This window comes from Ovis aries, chromosome 2 (assembly GCF_016772045.2).
Source record: "Ovis aries strain OAR_USU_Benz2616 breed Rambouillet chromosome 2, ARS-UI_Ramb_v3.0, whole genome shotgun sequence".
In the NCBI taxonomy this organism is placed as follows: domain Eukaryota; kingdom Metazoa; phylum Chordata; class Mammalia; order Artiodactyla; family Bovidae; genus Ovis; species Ovis aries.
In genome coordinates this window covers 122,905,405-122,924,814 of record NC_056055.1, presented here as the reverse complement: position 1 = coordinate 122,924,814, position 19,410 = coordinate 122,905,405, and the positions used below count along the sequence as shown (strand labels likewise).

Below are 19,410 nucleotides of genomic sequence, written 5' to 3'. Positions count from 1 at the left end.
TTAAAAATCTGGCTTCTAAAATATTTATATGTGGTTAAATTTTCCTAGTTGCATTCAAAGAGATTTATCCAAACAGAGGTGCACATGCGCACATGTGCACACACACAACACACACACACACACAAAGTATACATTATCCTAACTTTAAGCTTTATGGGTTTTTTTTTAAATAATACTAGTCACATATTTCCATTCAGTGATTCTTTTATATTCTCATATAGTTATAGCTACAACACTGGTCATTTCTCTCCTTAAAATATTGGTTATTAAGATGCCAAGGCTGATTAGTTTCCTCTGAAGCTAATTGACAATTGAATCCTCAAGAGATAATTATTGTTTCTCATTAGGATCAAGTTTATTTTTATGTACATCATATACCTGGAATTAATAGGACAAAGAGAAGGATTAATTATTGGTATAAAACTAGAGTACATCTAAATTATACTCACTTTATGGAAGTTGGTGATAAAAACACACACTTTAATCTTTTTGTTACTTAGTACTTCTGTATGATATCTGTATTTTTAATATTTTATAGATTAGTGATTTTCTAAGATTTAAGGAGAAAATATTTGAGATGCTTTAATCTCTAAATATGTATATTTAGTTTTACTTAGGAAATACTTAAAAGTACAAGACTGAAAATTAAAACCATAGAATATTAAAACAAAAGGAATTTATCCTTAATTTTAAAAGAAATCCTAAAACAACCTGCAAATAAGTAAATGAACATTTTAAAATGATTCTGGCTTTCAAAGTAAAAATGTTAATGAGCTCAAATATAATCTATTTAGTCTTACTGTGTGTGTGAGAAAAGTAAAAATGATGGCAATAAGTAAATTGCAGTAATAGGTATGAAAATTAAAGAACATTTTGTCACTTAAAAAATTTGGTTTTCTATTTTTAATGTGTTCCACTAAACAATTTGAAAAGGTAAAAAGAACACCATTTAATTGTGCCTGAGGTAGTGAAAATTGCCCAAGTATTTAAAATGATCTAACATTAAAATAATTTTCATTATGTTGTTGAGTATCGCAAGTGCATGTAATTATGAATTATTCACCCTCTCACTAGGCAGATCATCTCAGGATTACAGAAAAAGTAAGGAATAATGTGTCTCACATGCACATCATTTTGAATTCTGACTCATTCGTTTAGATAGTAAAATCTACTTTGCTTGATTTCTTAATTAGGCAACAAATTAAAGGGAAATTCTGAATACATGGAAGGTCAAAAACACATCAATAGAAATAGAATCCTAACAACTGATATCAAGAGAAGTTGTTGATGTCACTGTCTTAAAGTAATAAGCTCATTGTGACACCTGGTGGATATTGTTGAAAAGGCAATTAACAGCAGTTTGGTTCCAACACTTGAAATGTTGCTAGCCCAACTTGAAATGTTGCAGCCCTTGAATGTAGCAGCACTTGAAATGCTGCTAGCCCAAATTGAGATGTGGTGTTGAAAGACAATGTTTTTAAAAGGCATGATATCTCCCCCATAATGTTCCATATTGATTACATGCTGAAATGATAATATTCTGGGCATAGTGATTAAATAAAACATATCATTAAAATTTATTTTGAAAGTTAAAATGTTAGTCACTCAGTCGTATCCAACTCTGCAACCCCATGGAGTGTAGCCCACCAGGCTCCTCTGTTCGTGGAATTCTCCAGGCAAGAATACGGGAGTGAGTAGTCATTCCCTTCTCCAGGGGATTTTCCTCACCCAGAGATCAAACCCAGGTCTCTTGCATTTCAGGTAGATTCTTCACCATCTGCTGCTGCTGCTAAGTCGCTTCAGTCGTGTCCAACTCTGTGTGACCCCACAGATGGCAGCCCACCAGGCTCCCCGTCCCTGGGATTCTCCAGGCAAGAACACGGGAGTGGGTTGCCATTTCCTTCTCCAATGCATGAAAGTGAAAAGTGAAAGTGAAGTCGTTCAGTCGTGTCCGACTTTTAGTGACCCCATGCACTGCAGCCCACCAGGCTCCTCTGTCCATGGGATTTTCCAGGCAAGAGTACTGGAGTGGGGTGCCATTACCTTCTCCGTTACCATCTGAGTCAAAATTAATTTTATTTGTTTCTATTTACTTTTTCTTATGTGGCTACTAAAAATAAGTCTCATGTGGTTCACATTTGTGGCTTACGTTATATTTCCACTAAACAGTGCTGTGATAGCATCTAAGCCTTAGATATTGTATAGGCATTACAGAATTTCTCAACTTCTTTGTGAAAATAGGAAATATATTTGTAATTTAAGATCGATATATGTGGAAGGCAGAATTTTAGGATGACTCCCAGTAATCCACACCCTTGTATAATCCCGACCCGTTGAGTAGAAGCAGGGCCTGAAAACATGGTGGGATAGCATCCCTTTGGTTGGTTACACTACACAGCAAAGCTGAAGGCATTTTTCAGATGTAATGACGGTGACTAATTAGTTGACTGTCAGTTCATCAAAACTGTGCTGGGTGGTGGTCTGCCCTAATTAGATGAGCCCTTAAAAGAGGCTCAAAGCAACAGCAGACACCATCGCATTGGTCTAGAAGCAAACTGCTGCCATGTTGTGGAGCCAGGGGAAGGATGGCAGGCAGTCCCCAGGAGCAAAGGGCCTTAATGCTTCCACTCTAAGAAACTGAATTCTCAGCAGCTTTGGCAAATTTGAAAGAAAAGCCAAGCCTCAGATGAGTTGCAGCTCCATCTGACAGCTTTACTGCAGCCTTGCAAGACCCTGAGATAGAGGACCTAGCTAAGCTGTGTCTGGACTCCTGACTCATGGAAAGTGTAAGATATAACTGTGTGTCACTTTAAACTACAAAGCTTATGATAATTTGTTATGTAGCAAAGGAAAACTAATACATTATGCCTTTGAGTTATTTTTAGTTTATTTGTGTTACATTATTATAGTTCATATTTTTTGTTCTTTTTTCACCTGACATATTCATCACAAGAAGTCAAAATCAGCAGTGAAAACCGTAACTGTATTATAACATACACTTTACTGTAACTTCATGCTAGCAGGTACTTTATCACAGTAAGCACAATGGAAAGAGAAATAAATACAAGGAAATAATAGAAAGGCTAATATAAATTTCTCATTAGAGATGTGCTGCTATATAAATCATGGTAACTCCAACCCAGAGTTCTTTTAAATTTAAGCAGTGATGCATTTTTTTCTTCATCATTTACTGCTGTTTTGACATTTAAGGTCCCTTGACTTCTAATGCTGAACAGACAAAGGGGTGCTAGCACAGGAAAATTTGGATACGTAGAGAGGTGAAACTAATCCCCTAACCTAAGCTGGGACATTTAAACAGAACTCCTACCTATATAAACGTTCATCCATTATCAGAGACCTTTCACTCTGCTGCTTTGAATTCCTGAAATTTATAGCATACTCTTGACCCAAGTTCCTCAAGTTGAAGATTAGCTCAAAGAACAGTGGCACTCAAAGACTTGTGCCCTGTGACCTCACCAATGATTCTAAAGGTGACAGCTGTCACTAGCTCCTCCAATCAACTTCCTATTCATCAAACTCACCATAATTTTTCTATGCTCTTGAGCCTTTGCACATATATTTTGCTTTTCCTGGAATGAATTTTCCATTGCTTCCATGCCTGGGAAAGAGCAGTTTTCTTGAGAACTTTTCCCACTATCCTCTGTTGACTTCCTGGCTTTTGCTTTTGCTTTTTTTCCCAGTCAGAAGTTTCTTCTATTCAGTGAGTCCACCTGGGAGGACAAGAGTGGTAAGATTATGTGATCATTTTGTGATGTATCATCTACACTGATTTCATCAGAGTCAGTGAGGGAGGCTACTTTAGGTTTGTATAGTACTCAAAAAGTCCCCAGGCATACAAGCTTGAATATATACATTTATACCAAAAAAAAAAAAAAAACAACTCCTCCTCTTCCCTTTGTTTCCTCTCTTGACCACTCACTCACCCAGGGATTTCATTAGACCCCTGCCTCCTCCTATTTGCATACTATAATAATACAGGGAGCTGACCTGTCCCCTTGGTATTTCTCCCTAAGGCCTGCTGGTATTAAGCCAATGGGATCTGTTTCCTTACTATCCTTGTATTTTCACTTCCAATTTTTGAAAGAGGCTTTTTTTCCTTCATTTTTACTATGTCAACACATTTCCAAAATATTACAAAACCTACCCTTACATCACATTACATTTCTTGTCACCCCAAGATACAGCTCATTGTTCTTGGCACTTTGGTTTCAGAACACATTGCAGACTTCTGTTACAAAATTTGCAACATTGTATCATAACTACTTCATGTCTATATCCACCATTACTAACAATAGGGGCCATACCTTATTTAACCTGGCATCTTTAATCTCCAAAAGGCAACAAATAAAATAAAATCTTTATTTATCTTTTTTTTTATAAGCCAAATTAAAATAAAAACACTAACTTCTCGCCTGGAGAATCCCAGGGACAGGGGAGCCTGGTGGGCTGCCATCTCTGGGGTCACACAGAGTCGGACACGACTGAAGTGACTTAGCAGCAGCAGCAGCAGCTTAAATGAAACATTTAAGACAAACTTGTGTTATCACTGATAGTAATTTTCGTATCCCTCTGCTAAAGCAATAGGCTGATGTTTCAGCTAGCTGAACCAGTGGGGAAGGGGGAGGAAGATGGAGGAACAACCATGAGATTGCAACTGCCTCCTTCCCCTCCAGCTCCCACAGTGACTAGATAATTGTCATTATCTAAGATTTCAGAGCCAGAACTTCTTTGACAAGTGCTTTTTAACTTGCTTAAAATGTGACTTCCCTACAGGTGAAGTTGATGTTGTAGCTTACAAAAGAAGAAAATAAGAAAAGATGGAGAGCAGGACATAGTTCCTAGGGGGAGAAAAGAAAATTAAAACTCTGCTCCACTTTTCCACACTGAAGGTCATGAGTACCCCTCAGGTGTTTTGGTTAGCTTCACTTCTCATTACTGGTGATATTTATTTTGATAATTATAGTGTAGAAAGATTTTTGTAAATGAACATTTTGTGACTATATTTATCTCAGTTATTATCTCTGTATGAACTGAGCTATTGTTTGAGCCTATCTCAGCCAAGTTCATTGGCAATTGCAGTGTATTTGCCAACATCTTAGAAGCACTTATTTTAAACTAAAGTACAGCCCAATCTTTAAATGCAATCTTGCCTCAGGTTCATAAAGCCAAATCAATAGGATCATTCAAATCCAAGGTTAACTCTTATCTTGGAACCAAGCTCATTTCTATTGATTAAACTTTTATTTTTGTCTTATTATGACAACCAAAAGGACCTTGGGATGGCTGTAGAAAGAAAGCACCAAAAACACTCTATTTATGTCCCTTTGTAATTCTAACTAATTCATACATTTTTTCTTTCCAACTTCATTCTAAATATATATATTTTCTCATATATGATTTATTTGTTTGATGGAAGACTTATTTCCTCAAAATATCAGGGAAACAGAGGGATGTGAATGAGTCAGATGTATAGCACATGGAACAGTCACACAGATTTCTATAAAACCAGAAACATGAAAGTATGTTTGCAGATGCTTATTTCCCATAATTAACGTTTTTACGTCTTTTTAATTTACACTAGAACTGTAATTGACACTAGAAACATATTTGATATTTTTATTCTCTCTACTTTTTCCTTATGGACATTCTGATATCCTTTTTATTTTGTCTATGATGACAAAAGCAAATATACCAGTAATTGTAAAGATAAAAGATGTATGAAATAAAACTAAAGTTTCCTAGAAAAGAAGGAATCCCACCTCAAGATAGTAACAAGATTGCAACACGGACACTTGCCTGAGTTTCCAGCTGCCAGCTTACCCTACAAATTTTAGACGTGCTAGCTCCCAAAATCATATGAGCTAACCCCTCATAATAAACAAATACACTAGTAGGGCCACTATGGAGAACAGTGTGGAGATTCCTTAAAAAACTGGAAATAGAACTGCCTTATGACCGGCAATCCCACTGCTGGGCATACACAGTGAGGAAACCAGAATTAAAAGAGACACATGTACCCCAATGTTCATCACAGCACTGTTTATAATAGCCAGGACATGGAAGCAATCTAGATGTCCATCAGCAGATGAATGGATAAGAAAGCTGTGGTACATATACACAATGGAGTATTACTCAGCCCATTAAAAAGAATGCATTTGAATCAGTTCTAAGGAGGTGGATGAAACTGGAGCCTATTATACAGAGTGAAGTAAGCCAGAAAGAAAAACACAAATACACTATACTAACGCATATATATGGAATTTAGAAAGACGGCAATGATAAGCCTGTATGCGAGAGAGCAAAAGAGACACAGATGTATAGAACAGTCTTTTGGACTCTGTGGGAGAGGGAGAGGGTGGGATGATATGGGAGAATGGCATTGAAACATGTATAATATCATATAAGAAACGAGTCGCCAGTCCAGGTCTGATGCATGATACTGGATGCTTAGGGCTGGTGCACTGGGATGACCCAGAGGGATGGTACAGGGAGGGAGGAGGGAGGGGGGTTCAGGATGGGGAACACATGTACACCCATGGCAGATTCATGTTGATGTATGGCAAAACCAATGCAATATTTAAAGTAATTAGCTTCCAATTAAAATAAATAAATTTAAATTTTAAAAAATAAACATGTATGTGTATGTGAACACACACAGACATACACAAGTTCATTGCAGAATTCTACCTGATATAGTGAGTATATGAGGTGCTTCCCAGGCGACTCAAAAGTAAAGAATCCACCTGCCAGTGCAAGAGATGCAGGAGATGTGGGTTCGATCCCTGGGTTGGGACGATCCCCTGGAGGAGGAAATGAAAACCCACTCCAGTATACTTGCCAGGATAACCCCATGGACAGAGGGGCCTGGTGGGCTACAGTCTATAGGGTTGAAGAGTTGTACTGAGTGTGCACACATACATAGTGAGTAGATACTGTATTGTCGACTACAAACAGGTGTGCAAGAAATGTCAAACTCCATTATTTCTTTAAAATCAAATTAATTCCAAGTTTCCATTCCACACACCAGGAAGAAATTCAACCTAGGTCCTTTAGAGTTCACAAACATCCTCTCAGCTTTATCGTAATCCCCTTTGATATCTTATTTTTCAAGGCTACTTGACTCCTGAAGACAGATGGCTCTGCCCATTCCATGTCAAACCTGAGCACTGGAATCTCTGTCAAAGCTTGGAGTCCCATTTCCCTGCCCAGTCTCTCTAGGAGCTCCACACAGTAAACCCACTCGACGTCTTGCCAGGTCCTAAAGGTATTGCCAGGGCATGGAGTGTGGATTACCATTAGTTTTGGAGCTCATAAACCTTCCAATCAGTCTTGGGGAAGTCCTCTTTCCTTGTTCACTTCCCTCAAAGGAATTCAACTCTCTTCGTTGCCCTAAATATTCTTCAGAAATTGGGGTCTTTCTATAAAACAAAAATGAAAAAAAAAACAGCTCTCTGTAAGCAATATCTGCTTTCTAGCAAGTAATACAAATTCTTTATGAGATGAGGAATCTGTAGCTACATCAATAAATTATCATACCCTGTTACATTAAAATGACCCATCCTGTATTTTGAATGGATCTTCTACACATCTCATTCTGTTCATTCATGCTTTGATCTTTTGAAAACTATCAGTTCAATGAGTTATATAGATCTACCAAATGTTTATTATAAAATGATTATTTTTAAAAATCACATCTGTTGATATCACCACCCTCATCATCACAAAAGTTTTTAGATATTATGAAGCTGTCAAGTCCATAATGACCAAGTTTTTTAAAATTCTGAATTTTGCTTAAAGATTAAATTTTATCATTGGCAACAAATGATATCAAAGGTTTTTCTTGAAGTGACAGTCTCACCCATTCGTTTTTCAAGAAACCATTTGCCAAATACCCAAGTCTAAATAGTCATAGTTCATTCATTACTCTGTCAAGTAAAAATGCTGTTCCACAGAAAAGCAACTAATTCAGCTTCCAACTCAATTTCACAAATGCTTTTCTTTGAGATTGCCATTATATTTACATGTGCATCAAAAATAATTACTATAAATAATTCTGATTTTTGTCACACAGAATGCTACAAAGATGTATTTAAGGGCCAAATTTTAATAAAATTAATAGTTTACACTACTTTATCAGGGACATTCTTAAGTGAAGCTTGCCTTGTTCTGTATGTTGTAGTGAAGAATACAATGACTGCAAGTACTCTTGGGTGCCATTGCTTTGAACAAATAGAGTGAAAAAGTGCTTACCTATAGCATTTGACATAATTCCTCTTAAAAACTTTCCTCTCATGGCTGTTTCAACACTCCTCTTTCTGCTTGTTTCCTTTCTATCTCTCTGATAACTTCTTTTTTCCTTCAATGTCTTTGTATTAGTTATATATTACTATGTAAAAAAGTACCCTAAAACTTAGTGCATCTAAACAGTAAGCATTGCTTCTCAAAATATCTGATGGTCAAGGAATTCAGGTACAGCTTGGGGTGGGGGAACTGGGACATTCTGGATCAGGGTCTCTGATGAGGTTGCAGTGAAGGCATTGACTGGGGCTGCAATTATTTAAAGACAAATAGGGCAGGAGGATCCACTTCCAGGAAGATTCACTCACATGACTGTTGGCAAAGGGCTTCAGTCCCTAACCTGTTACATGTGTCTCGGTTCCTCACTATATGGGTCTCTCCATGGGCTGCGTGAGTGTCTTCATGGCATGAAAGCTGGCACCCCCACCCACCCAATCAAGCAACGACAGACAGACAGAAGAGCTGCAGTGCCTTTTATGCCCTCATCTATGAAACTGTCAGAGAAGGAAATGCAACCCGCTCCAGTATTCTTGCCTAGAGAATCCTGTGGACAGAGGAGCCTGGTGGGCTGCCGTCTATGGGGTTGCACAGAGGCAGACATGACTGAAGCGACTTAGCATGCACCCATGCATTGGAGAAGGAAACAGCAAACCACTCCAGTGTTCTTGCCTGGAGAATCCCAAGGACAGGGGAGCCTGGTGGGCTTCCGTCTATGGGGTCGCACAGAGTCAGACACGACTGAAACGACTTAGCAGCAGCAGGAGCTATGAAACTGTACACTGTTGAGAGTAAGCACTAAATTCATCCCAGCACTGGAGAAGAGAAGAATCAGGCTCTACCTCTTAAAGAGAATCAGTTAAACTGTGGACATATTTCCTTACTACCACAGAATACTACATTTCATTCCTTGAGTGTTACTACTACTTAGAGATCTTACCAGTAACTTTTACCATCTCACTTTATTCACTTACCCTGGGTGATCTCAACTACCCCTGGTTCCAAGTGCCATCTATATTGATGAATATATTCATCTATATAGAATCTCAAACCATTATTTCAGGTTCATTATTTTAGTCCTCATCTTTCTTCCAAAACCCATATTTATGTTTTCAACTGCCAAAACCAAATATTTGTCTTCCTCTTTGTTCCCATTCAGCTCTTTTTTATCTTCAACCCAGTTACCCAAAATAGAAAAAATACAATTATCCTCAATACCTACCTCATATCTTTGATGTAGATTTATCCTCATTGTTTATGCCCCCCTAGATAACTCTCAATTTATTTCCTCTCTCCATCAGCACTATCTCTGTACAGGTTGTCACCATTTCTAAGACTACTACACTAGCCTGATAATTGATCTTTATGTCTAGTCTCTCCTTTTTCTAATTTATCTCTTGTCAGATTTATCATGGCTAAAATATATATCTGAGATCATATTTCTCTATAAAAACCTTGAATGACTCACTAATAACTTCAATTTAAAGCCCAAGTCATTTAAAATGATACATAAGACCCTTTAAAATCTGATCCTCATATATTTTTAGCTTCATCTTTTGTCACTGTCTCAACACGTCTTCCCAAATCATTGTCACTCCCCCAAAATATCACATACTTTCATATATTCATATATTTGCACGTGCTGTCTTCTCTGCTTGGCATACCAACTAGCTCCACTTTGCCTGGTAAATTCCTATATTCCCAGTGCAAACAGCATCTCCTCCAAGCTTCTCTCTCTGACTTCTCTAGGCGAGAAGTCATTTTCATCTACTGGGGTTTCACATCATCCTGCATATACTGATGGCATATCTTTGTCACCTATATGTTGTGGACGTTTTTAGAGCTGTTTCGGTTTCAAATGTTCTGTCTTTATGTCCATATAAGAACATGAGTAAATTTATCTGAGTATGCTTCCCAGTTTTAATGCAGAAAATACAATTACTAGTGACATTACTTGTCCCCTCTAGGAACTCCAGAATAACCGATTACAGGAAGAGGCTTTGTTGTCTCTTAAAGAATTTTTGAAATCTTTTCTGATTTTATGTTGCAAACCTGTGTCATCGAATAAGGTAGAATGTCATTTAAAGCCCAGAGCACAAGTAAATATTTTACCAATGTTTATATCCTTCTCCACGTTGCCCATTCCCCGTTCACCACAATTCCCAGAACACCATTACAAACCCACTCCCACAATAAGCTGCAGAGTCAGGAGAACTGAAAGAAAGGAAGCCTGCAAGTGTGTCTGTACATCTAATTAAAGATGTTTATCCTCAGAAGTCTCATCTATAGTTTTTTCCTGTTCTTGTAGAATCTTGGCATTCAGTGACACACATCCTCATTATTGCTAGAATTAATTCCCCAGCTGGATCTGGATTCTCATATCTAGGCACAGAGCTTTTTATTAAACTCATCCTCAGTAGATAAGATAAATACCAAAGGTAAATACAATCTTGCAGAGAAAATGGTAAAGAACCCTCAGCTCTCACCTTCGTTCTTGGCCATCACTCACTTTTTAACACATTGATTGAGATCCTTCTAAGAGGCAGGTTATGTTAGGCACTATCAAATGGAGCCGCAAACAAGAGATCCAGGGTCCCTATTCCCACGAAGCTTACATGCTGGGGTAAGAGACAGTCAATTAAGAAATAAAGAAACAAAATCACAAAGTAGTTATAGATTGTGATAAATGATATTAAGAAGTAAAGAGAGTGATGAAGTAAACAGGGACTGAGGGAGGGAGGCCCCTTAGATATAATGGTAAGGGTGGGTCATTAGAGGAAATGGCACTTGAGCTCAGACCTCTGGGATGAAAGCAAGCCAGATATGTGGAGTTTTGGGAGATTAATATATCCTATAGAGGGAATAAGGGTAACCATACCCTAAATACAGTATCCTAATCAACAAACAAAAAACTAACAAAATTTCAGGTTATTAGCAGATGGCAATACCCAGAAATACAAGAAATACAAGCCAAGACAGCTTGAAATATCTAATTTCAGATGTCTATGTCTTAAATTGGATGTCCAGTATGACTCACCTTAATTCTGATTGAGTAGTCACATTTTTAAGCCAACTCCAGAGTCAAAACTACTCTGCCGACAACCTCCAATTTGAAAGGCTCTTCTCCTTAAGCATCCCTATCATAGTTGCCTCTTCTCACTTTGCTTCCTGAGCTGCTTTTACTATATTTGCTTTTTAAATTTTATCCCTTACATTCTTACTCTTTTGTTGTTGTTGTTCTGTGCAATTCTCCTCAAAGTTCTCCATTCCCATTGGCACCTATACGTCCCAAAGTCTCTCCTGAGTTTCCAAGTCAAATATCCACATTCCACTGGATTTCTACAAACGAATGTCCCACTAGCTTCCCTAATTCAATAGAGCCCAAACTGGATACATTACCCCCTGCCCTGCCCAGACACTCCATTCACTCCACATGTAACCTTCTAGTAGCATCAGTGATCTTTTGCCCATGCTATCAAGCATGAAAATCTTCTGTTTTCTGACTTCTACCCCCTCAGCTCCCACCCATAGTCACCTAATCTCCCAATTTCACAAACTTAACATTTCTTTTGTGTGAGTCCCCTCAGAAATTAACAGGTCAACAATAAATTCTTTACTTCTTTACACTACGACCTGGAGTTATAGTAATATAAACTAATGATGTGCTTACTATGTGTCAGGCACTCTGGATGAGTCACGTGCACTATGTCATTTCATCCTTCAAATAGCCCTGTGAGCTATGCACAGTATGATTATTTCTCTTGTATATGTAAAGAAACCAAAGCTTAGAACTGTTCAGCAATTTGCCTTAAGTCCCCTATGGAAGTGGAAGGGATAAGATTTAACCTACACATTTCTGACTCTAAAGTCTGATCTTTTAAACATGTTATAAAAGTAAAAATTTGGCTTTCATAACAGGAAAATTAAGCAATTAACTTCACAGTTTTTCTAGAAACAAAGTTCTCACTTCAAAGACTTTTAAAATTCTGGGATAACAGGCACTAAATCTAGCTATGAAGGTGACATGGTGTTCGATTAATTAAATGTTATTCTGAAATGTGTTCAGTAGCAGACATCTGAAAATTGTGGTGTTATTTGGGTAATATGCAAAAAAAAAATTATATGTTGAATTTCACCAAAAGCTTACACGTTTCTAATGAAAAATAAGATGATATTTTACATAAATAGCTCCACATTATGTGGAATGTATATGAAACACTTTCAGTTACATGAAATATTTTATCCATCCATTACTACTTGTTTCTTCCTTGTACATGTGTTTTAGGACCCAACAACTAAGAATGCTAGCAGCCTACTAATTTTTAAGAACAAATGTGAAGGGGAAATTTTGAAATTGAGAAAAAAAAAGTTTCTTCAATAGCCCAAGCAAGAGATGCGGCCCTGAAGTAAAGAAGTGAGACAGGAAGATCATAATTTAAAAGATTAAGATGTACAATCAATAGGATTTGACTGGTTTGGAGGTTGAAGAAGGAATCAAAGTTGACTCATCAAAGTTTCTATGTATGATAGATGGAAGGTAGATAGTCTTTTTTGAAGTTGTATGTATAAAACCAGCGTAATTCCCATTTATCCAATTTTTCTTTCCATGGTTCTAGTCAATTTGGTCCAAAAATATTAAATGGAAAATGCCAGAAATGAACCACAGTTAAGTCCCCTCCGTACAAATAAATTTTGTTTCAAGAATGTGTCTATGAGTCCAATTTGTTTATAAGTCCAACAAAGTTAGCCTAGTCACCCAACTAACACTTGGCTATATAGTACTGTACTGAAATAGGCTTATAATACTTTTCACACAAATAATATATAGGAAACACACAAAAAAAATAAAAACATTTTTAATCTTACAATATAGTATCTTGAAAAGTACAGTAGTACAAGACAAGAGGGCTTCCCCGGTGGCTCAGTGGTGAAGAATCCACCTGCAAATGCAGGAGATGCAGGAGACTCTGATTTGACCCATGGGTGGGGAAGACCCCCTGGAGCTGGAAATGGCAACCCACTCCAGTATACTTGCCTGGAAAATCCTATGGACAGAGGAGCCTTGTTGTCTACAATCCATGGGGTCGCGAAGAATTGGACATGACTGAGCACACAGAACACAGTACAAGAGATGGCATATAGGGGTTGGCAGCAGGGGAACAGGCAAGAAGAGTAACTGACTGGAGGAGGGAGAGAAGGTGGGAGCTGGTAGAGCTGAAGGATCGTCAGCAATAGGAGACGGAGGGCAAGCTGCAATTCCACTCATGCCTGACGGTGATGGCACAGGTTCTGGTTCCTTGCTGGATTCAATTCTATCCACCCTCTTTAAAAAACAATCCAGTGATGTTTGGGTAGTAGCTCTTTTTTTCATAGATGACATGGCAGCACTGCACTGCATTCTGAACCTCTGTGTACCATTCTCTGTTTGGGTCCTGTGCCTCAAAAGCTGTGTCTCCTCAAACAAAGAAAACCTCCCTACCATCTGCCATCTGCTGCGTCACGAACCTCTGTTCTTCATTTACTTCTTCTTCTTGTCTCTCTTCGTCCTTTCTCTGGGACTCCAGTTCCTGGCGATTCTTAGCAGTACCAGCTACATCACCGCTGCTTTTATGCTTGCTTCTCTACATCCTGGGCTTATAAAAAAGATACAATACTACTGTACAGCACGGTAAAGGGCGCAAAAGCAAAACCACTTGTAGAGGATGCATGCCCGTGACAATGTACACCAGACACTTGAACTAACTTACATGATTGCACACGATAGCACGTGTGCATCTTTCAAATGTCACAACTCGAAGCTTCGTATGTAAGGGAAAGTTTCTATGCAGGGGACTTACTGTATTTGTAAGTATTAAACTGCATGACATTCTGAGTAGCTGTTCTGAGTAGCATGATGAAATCTTGCACTATCTCCCTACATTTCCCCCAGGACTTGAATCATCCATTTGTCCAGAGTATTGGTACTATATATAGTACTTGCCCATTAGCAACACATAGGAAAAAAATTTTAAAAACACAGTCTATACAGGGTTTGGTACCACCTGCAGTTTTAGGCATACACTGGGGATATTAGAATATTCATATTCCCCACGGATAAGGGGAGACTATAGTATTAATGAAAAGCTCTAAGGCAGTGGAGAGTAATAGGGGTGTGGAGGTGAGAGATAGGAAAAGCTGACCTAAAATGGAGAGCATAAACTAGTAGAAGATAAAAAGCAGACATTACTGGGCTGAGGAAAGCACGGAATCCCTTGTATTACCTTCAAAAAGGCATGGGACCAGAAAGCTCTTAGTAGGGAAATGACATGATTGATGAGAATCATGTGAAATGGTTTTAGCTTCAATGAAGCAAAAAAAATATTTGGAAATTGTACATCTTGATTTCTTGACAAATGCCATAATAACTATTATCATAATGGCACCAAGAAATATTTCAAACAGAAACAGATAAGTCACCCATGTAAGTCACTCATTTAAGAAAATTTTATGTCAGTGTAGCTGAAGTGAAGGTTTATGAATTGAAACTCACACTGACAAGTTAGAAGAGATTTTACATGCATTACTGAAATAATGGCAAATCTTTTGTAATAGTTTATTATTTTGGAGAAGGAAAAAATGTTTTAAAGGGAACTGCCAACATGTCAGAAGCATTCTGAAGCATCCAATATTTCAATCAAAATACTTTCTAATATATACTGCCTCAAGCCACAAAGTAGATCAGCAACTTACAGGAGCAGTCAAAATAATCCTGTCTTAATGAAAAGAATTTAGATAAACTAGTAGCCTGGCCTCTACTCACCATATTAGCAACACCCACAGCATACTTTGGTCCTTTATCAGTTAGGGTCTGTATTGGCATGCTGTGATAACACACTATCACAGTCTTGGTGGCTTAAACAACAGAAATCTATATTCATATAGTTTTGAAGGCTAGAAATCCAAGATCAAAGTATTATCAGGTTTGGTTTTTTCTGAGGCCTCCCATCTTGGCTTGCAGATGGCTAGTTTCTTGCTGTGTCTTCATGTGGTATTTCCTTTTTGCACATGCATACCTAATGTCCAAATTTCCTTTTCTCAAAAGGACACCCATGAGATTATATTAGAGCTCAAACTGAGAGCCTCATTTTAACTTAATCACCTATTTAAAGGCCTTACCTGCACATACAGTCACATTCTGAGGTTCTAAAGATCAGTGTTTCAACATATAAATTTGGAAAGGCAGGTATAATTCATCCCATGAAAGAGTCTTTAGGTGCAAACAACTAAAAGCAAGCCAAATTTAAGTTTAAAAAAAATTATTGGAAATGTTGCCCACAGAATCTAAGGAATCTGGCAATCTTAGGATATCCAGAATTTTGGGAAACCTAGAGAATTCAGGTAAGGAAAACTAAAAGAGCAAGAGATCATAGCAAAGGATGTAATTAAAGTATAGAGCAGGTGCTGCCACCAGCCTATCGCCACTGGATTTGCAATAAAATGTATTCTAATGCTCTGAAGGACTCCAGAACTATTTCTAAGTCTTGTCTCATTTCTTTGAGATTAAAAGGTTAGGCATGGTGGGGAGGTGGCAGGAAGAATCTGTTGGTCAAATCCTAAATTATGTAATTGGTAGAATCTGGTTCTGTGGGATAAGAGAAAAGGAGAAACTTGCCCCTTCAGTTTCTAAAGTGGGAATTTTAACATAATGGGTAATCTCTCTCTCTCTCTCACACACACACACACACACACACACAGCACCAAGGACCTTTGGTTTTGTTTGTTTGGGATCTTGAGTCTTTATTCTTTTCTCTTTCCCTCCCTGGTGAGCAGGAAGAGGTTATATCATCAGGCAAGGGCATGTCTAAGGATCAAGGCAATAACTCTCTTCAGTCCTCCTTCTGCAGTTTCAAAAGAGTGGAGTTGCTGAGATTAGGGTGTGTGCAGCATCTTAGGTGGTCCTGTCTCAATCTTGATGAGTCTCTGGTCCCTTTTATTTTACCTCAGGTGGTTCTGTTGCTGCTTCTCCTTTGATTAGCAATTTTTCTACCCTTCAGGCTTCTCTAGGGCTTCCCTGGTGGCTCAGAGGTCAAAGCGTCTGCCTGCAATGAGGGAGACCTAGGTTTGATCCCTGGGTCGGGAAGATCCCCCGGAGAAGGAAATGGCAACCCACTCCAGTATTCTTGCCTGGAGAATCCCATGGACGGAGGAGCCTAGTGGGCTAGTCTACAGAGTCGCAAAAGAGCCAGACACGACTGAACAAGCAACTTAACTTTAGGCTTCTCTGGTGGCTCAGATGGTAAAGAATCTGCCTGCAATGCAGAAGACCTAGATTTCATCCCTGGGTCTGGAAGATTCCTTGCAGAAGAGTATGGCAACTCACTCCAGCATTCTTGCCTGGGCAATCACATGGACACAGGAGCCTGGCAGACTACAGTCCACAGGGTCACAAAGAGTCAGACGTGATTGAGTGACTTTCACTTCTTCCACCCTTTGGAACTTGAAGACGGTCATAGAGGCTGGAGTCATGCCTACAAGGATTGACAGACAAAAAGGCCTCTATGCCCAGGAGTCCCATAGGGCCCTGCTCAGCATCACCAGGTCAGGAAGATCCCCTGGAGAAGGAAATGGCAACCCATTCCAGTATTCTTGCCTGGGGAAATCCCATGGACAGAGGAGCCTGGTAGGCTACAGTCCATGGGGTCGCAGAGTCGGACATGACTGAGCAACTTCAATTCACTTCACTTCACTTTGTATTATCAGTGATATGTATTTAGACTTTGAAGTGGAAGCTGTGTGACTGAGATTGGGACTTGAACCCATGGTCTTTTAGTTGAAATCACTCATCTGGTTTCAGAACATAATGAAGCTCAGTCTTATTTCAGAAAGAGTTCAGTGAGAGACAAAGAGGTAGGTAAAAAGCGGATTTACCTAGAGAGAAGTACATTCGACAGGTGTGCACCAGTGGGCCACATCAGAAAGAGTGGCTCCAAAACACAGCATGGTTAGTTAGTTATGGGCTGGGTAATTTCACAGGGAAATGAGCGGGAGGATTATTCCACTATCTGGGGGAAAAGCATTTACTGCTCAGCCCCATGGGACTCTTTGCAGCCCCATGGACTGTAACCTGCTAGGCTCCTCAGTCTATGGATTTTCCCAGGCAATACTGGAGTGGGTTGCCATTTCCTTCTCCAGGGGATCTTCCAGACCCAGGGATTGAACCCAGGTCTTCTGCATTGCTGGCAGACTAATCTTTACCATTTGAGCCACCAAGGAAGCCCATTTGTGGGAAGGAGCAGGGATTTCCCAGAATTGGGCCAATACCCACTTTTGGTCTTTGATGGATTTAGCAAGCTGATTTGTTACCATTGAGTTAGCCACCATCTTGGACCTATTGGGTTCTAATCAGTTTCTGGCACAAGTCCTCCAGCTATGGCATTCTTTAAAAGTTTGTGGCCTGCCTCCTCCTGCCCCCATTTGAAGTTTAACTGCTAAAGTTGGAATTTCTAGCTCCACCTTTATTAGAATCCCAAATATGTTTCTTCTTTTCTGTGCTTCACTTTAAAATGCTAACAGTAGCAACTTCTATCTCAAAGTCACTGTGATAACCAAATGAAATAGTGTGTATGCTCTGCCAACTAGTTTCTGGATTCAGTTCAGTTCAGTCACTCAGTCGTATCCAACTCTTTGCGACCCCCATGGACTGAGCACACCAGGCTTCCCTGTCTTTCACCAACTCCTAGAGCTTACTCAAATTCATGTCCATCAACTCTGTCACTGTTTCTGGATTACCAAGCATTTAAATGGTATCTGGTCCCATCACTCTGTGGCAAATAGATGGGGAAACAGTGGCAGACTTTATTTTGGGGGGCTCCAAAATCACTACAGATGGTGACTGCAGCCATGAAATTAAAAGACACTTGCTCCTTGGAAGAAAAGCTATGACAAATCTAGACAGCATATTAAAAAGCAGAGACATTACTTTACCAACAAAGGTCCATCTAGTCAAAGATATGGTTTTTTCCAGTAGTCATATATGGATGTGAGAGTTGGACTATAAAGAAAGCTGAGTACCCAGGCATTGATGATTCTGAACTGCGGTATTGGAGAAGACTCTTGAGAGTCCCTTGGACTGCAAGGAGATCCAACCAGTCCATCCTAAAGGAAATTAGTCCGAATATTCATTGGAAGGGCTGATGTTGAAGCTGAAACTCCAACACTTTCGCCACCTGACACGAAGAACTGACCCATCTGAAAAGACCCTGATGCTGAGAAAGATTGAAGGCGACAACAGAGGATGAGATGGTTGTATGGTATCACTGACTCAATGGACATGAGTTTGAGTAAACTATGGGAGTTGGTGATGGACAGGGAGGCCTGGCATGCTGCAGTCCATGGGGTCCCAAAGAGTCAGACACGGCTGAGCGACTGAACTGAACTGAAGCATTTAAAGAAAGTTGTTGACATGTGCCCTCCACCCTCAAACTAGGTTTGGTAACCTCTCATTACAAAGATTTTAGGAATCATCTAGGCACTCTCCTAAAGCCTGAAATTAACTTGATAAACCTAATACACCAAAGGAGTTCACGGTTAGGCACTCCTCAAATAAAAGGAAACTTCCTCCATTTCTTCATAAACCTCCACAATAATCTGAGCGCACGCCGCACTCGCCAGTAAGCTGGCCCTGCTCCACCTGGGAACGAGAAGAGGTTAACTCCGTACCCTGGCCCTCCAACCAGCCTTGAGTTGCTTTTGATGCTCGGCCGTCATCCAGAATGGAGATAATACAGATGACTGCTAATCCAGCCGGCAAGAGCCTCCACCCGAGACGAAGATGGGCAAAAGTCGCACATGGTCAGCGAAACAGACTGTGTAGGGACAACACAAACGCAGTGGGTCCCAATCTGTCCCCCCCAACTATGACCGAGCCTGCGGCAATCTAGCAAAGGCCAGGCGGCTGAGCGACATCACGTATAACGCGCATTTTCCCACGTCTCGTCTCCGCCCCCTCCTGGCCCGCCGCTGCCTAAACGCAGGCGCAGATTCGCTTCCGGGTTCCGCTCCTCACTACCCACAATGCTCCGCAGCACCAACCTGTCGCAAAGGCCGCATTCCGGC

General features: G+C 39.6%; 1 long non-coding RNA gene across 1 annotated transcript; it reads right to left on the bottom strand.

Annotated features, from left to right (window-relative positions):
* Nucleotides 1-752: 752 nt before the first annotated feature.
* On the bottom strand, nucleotides 753-19,316 carry LOC132659194 (uncharacterized). Its single transcript, XR_009599306.1, has 3 exons — nucleotides 19,015-19,316; nucleotides 4,427-16,394; nucleotides 753-3,731 (listed from the first exon to the last, which is right to left on the bottom strand). It is a non-coding gene; the product is annotated as an uncharacterized LOC132659194 (long non-coding RNA).
* Between the last annotated feature and the right edge of the window lie 94 nt (nucleotides 19,317-19,410).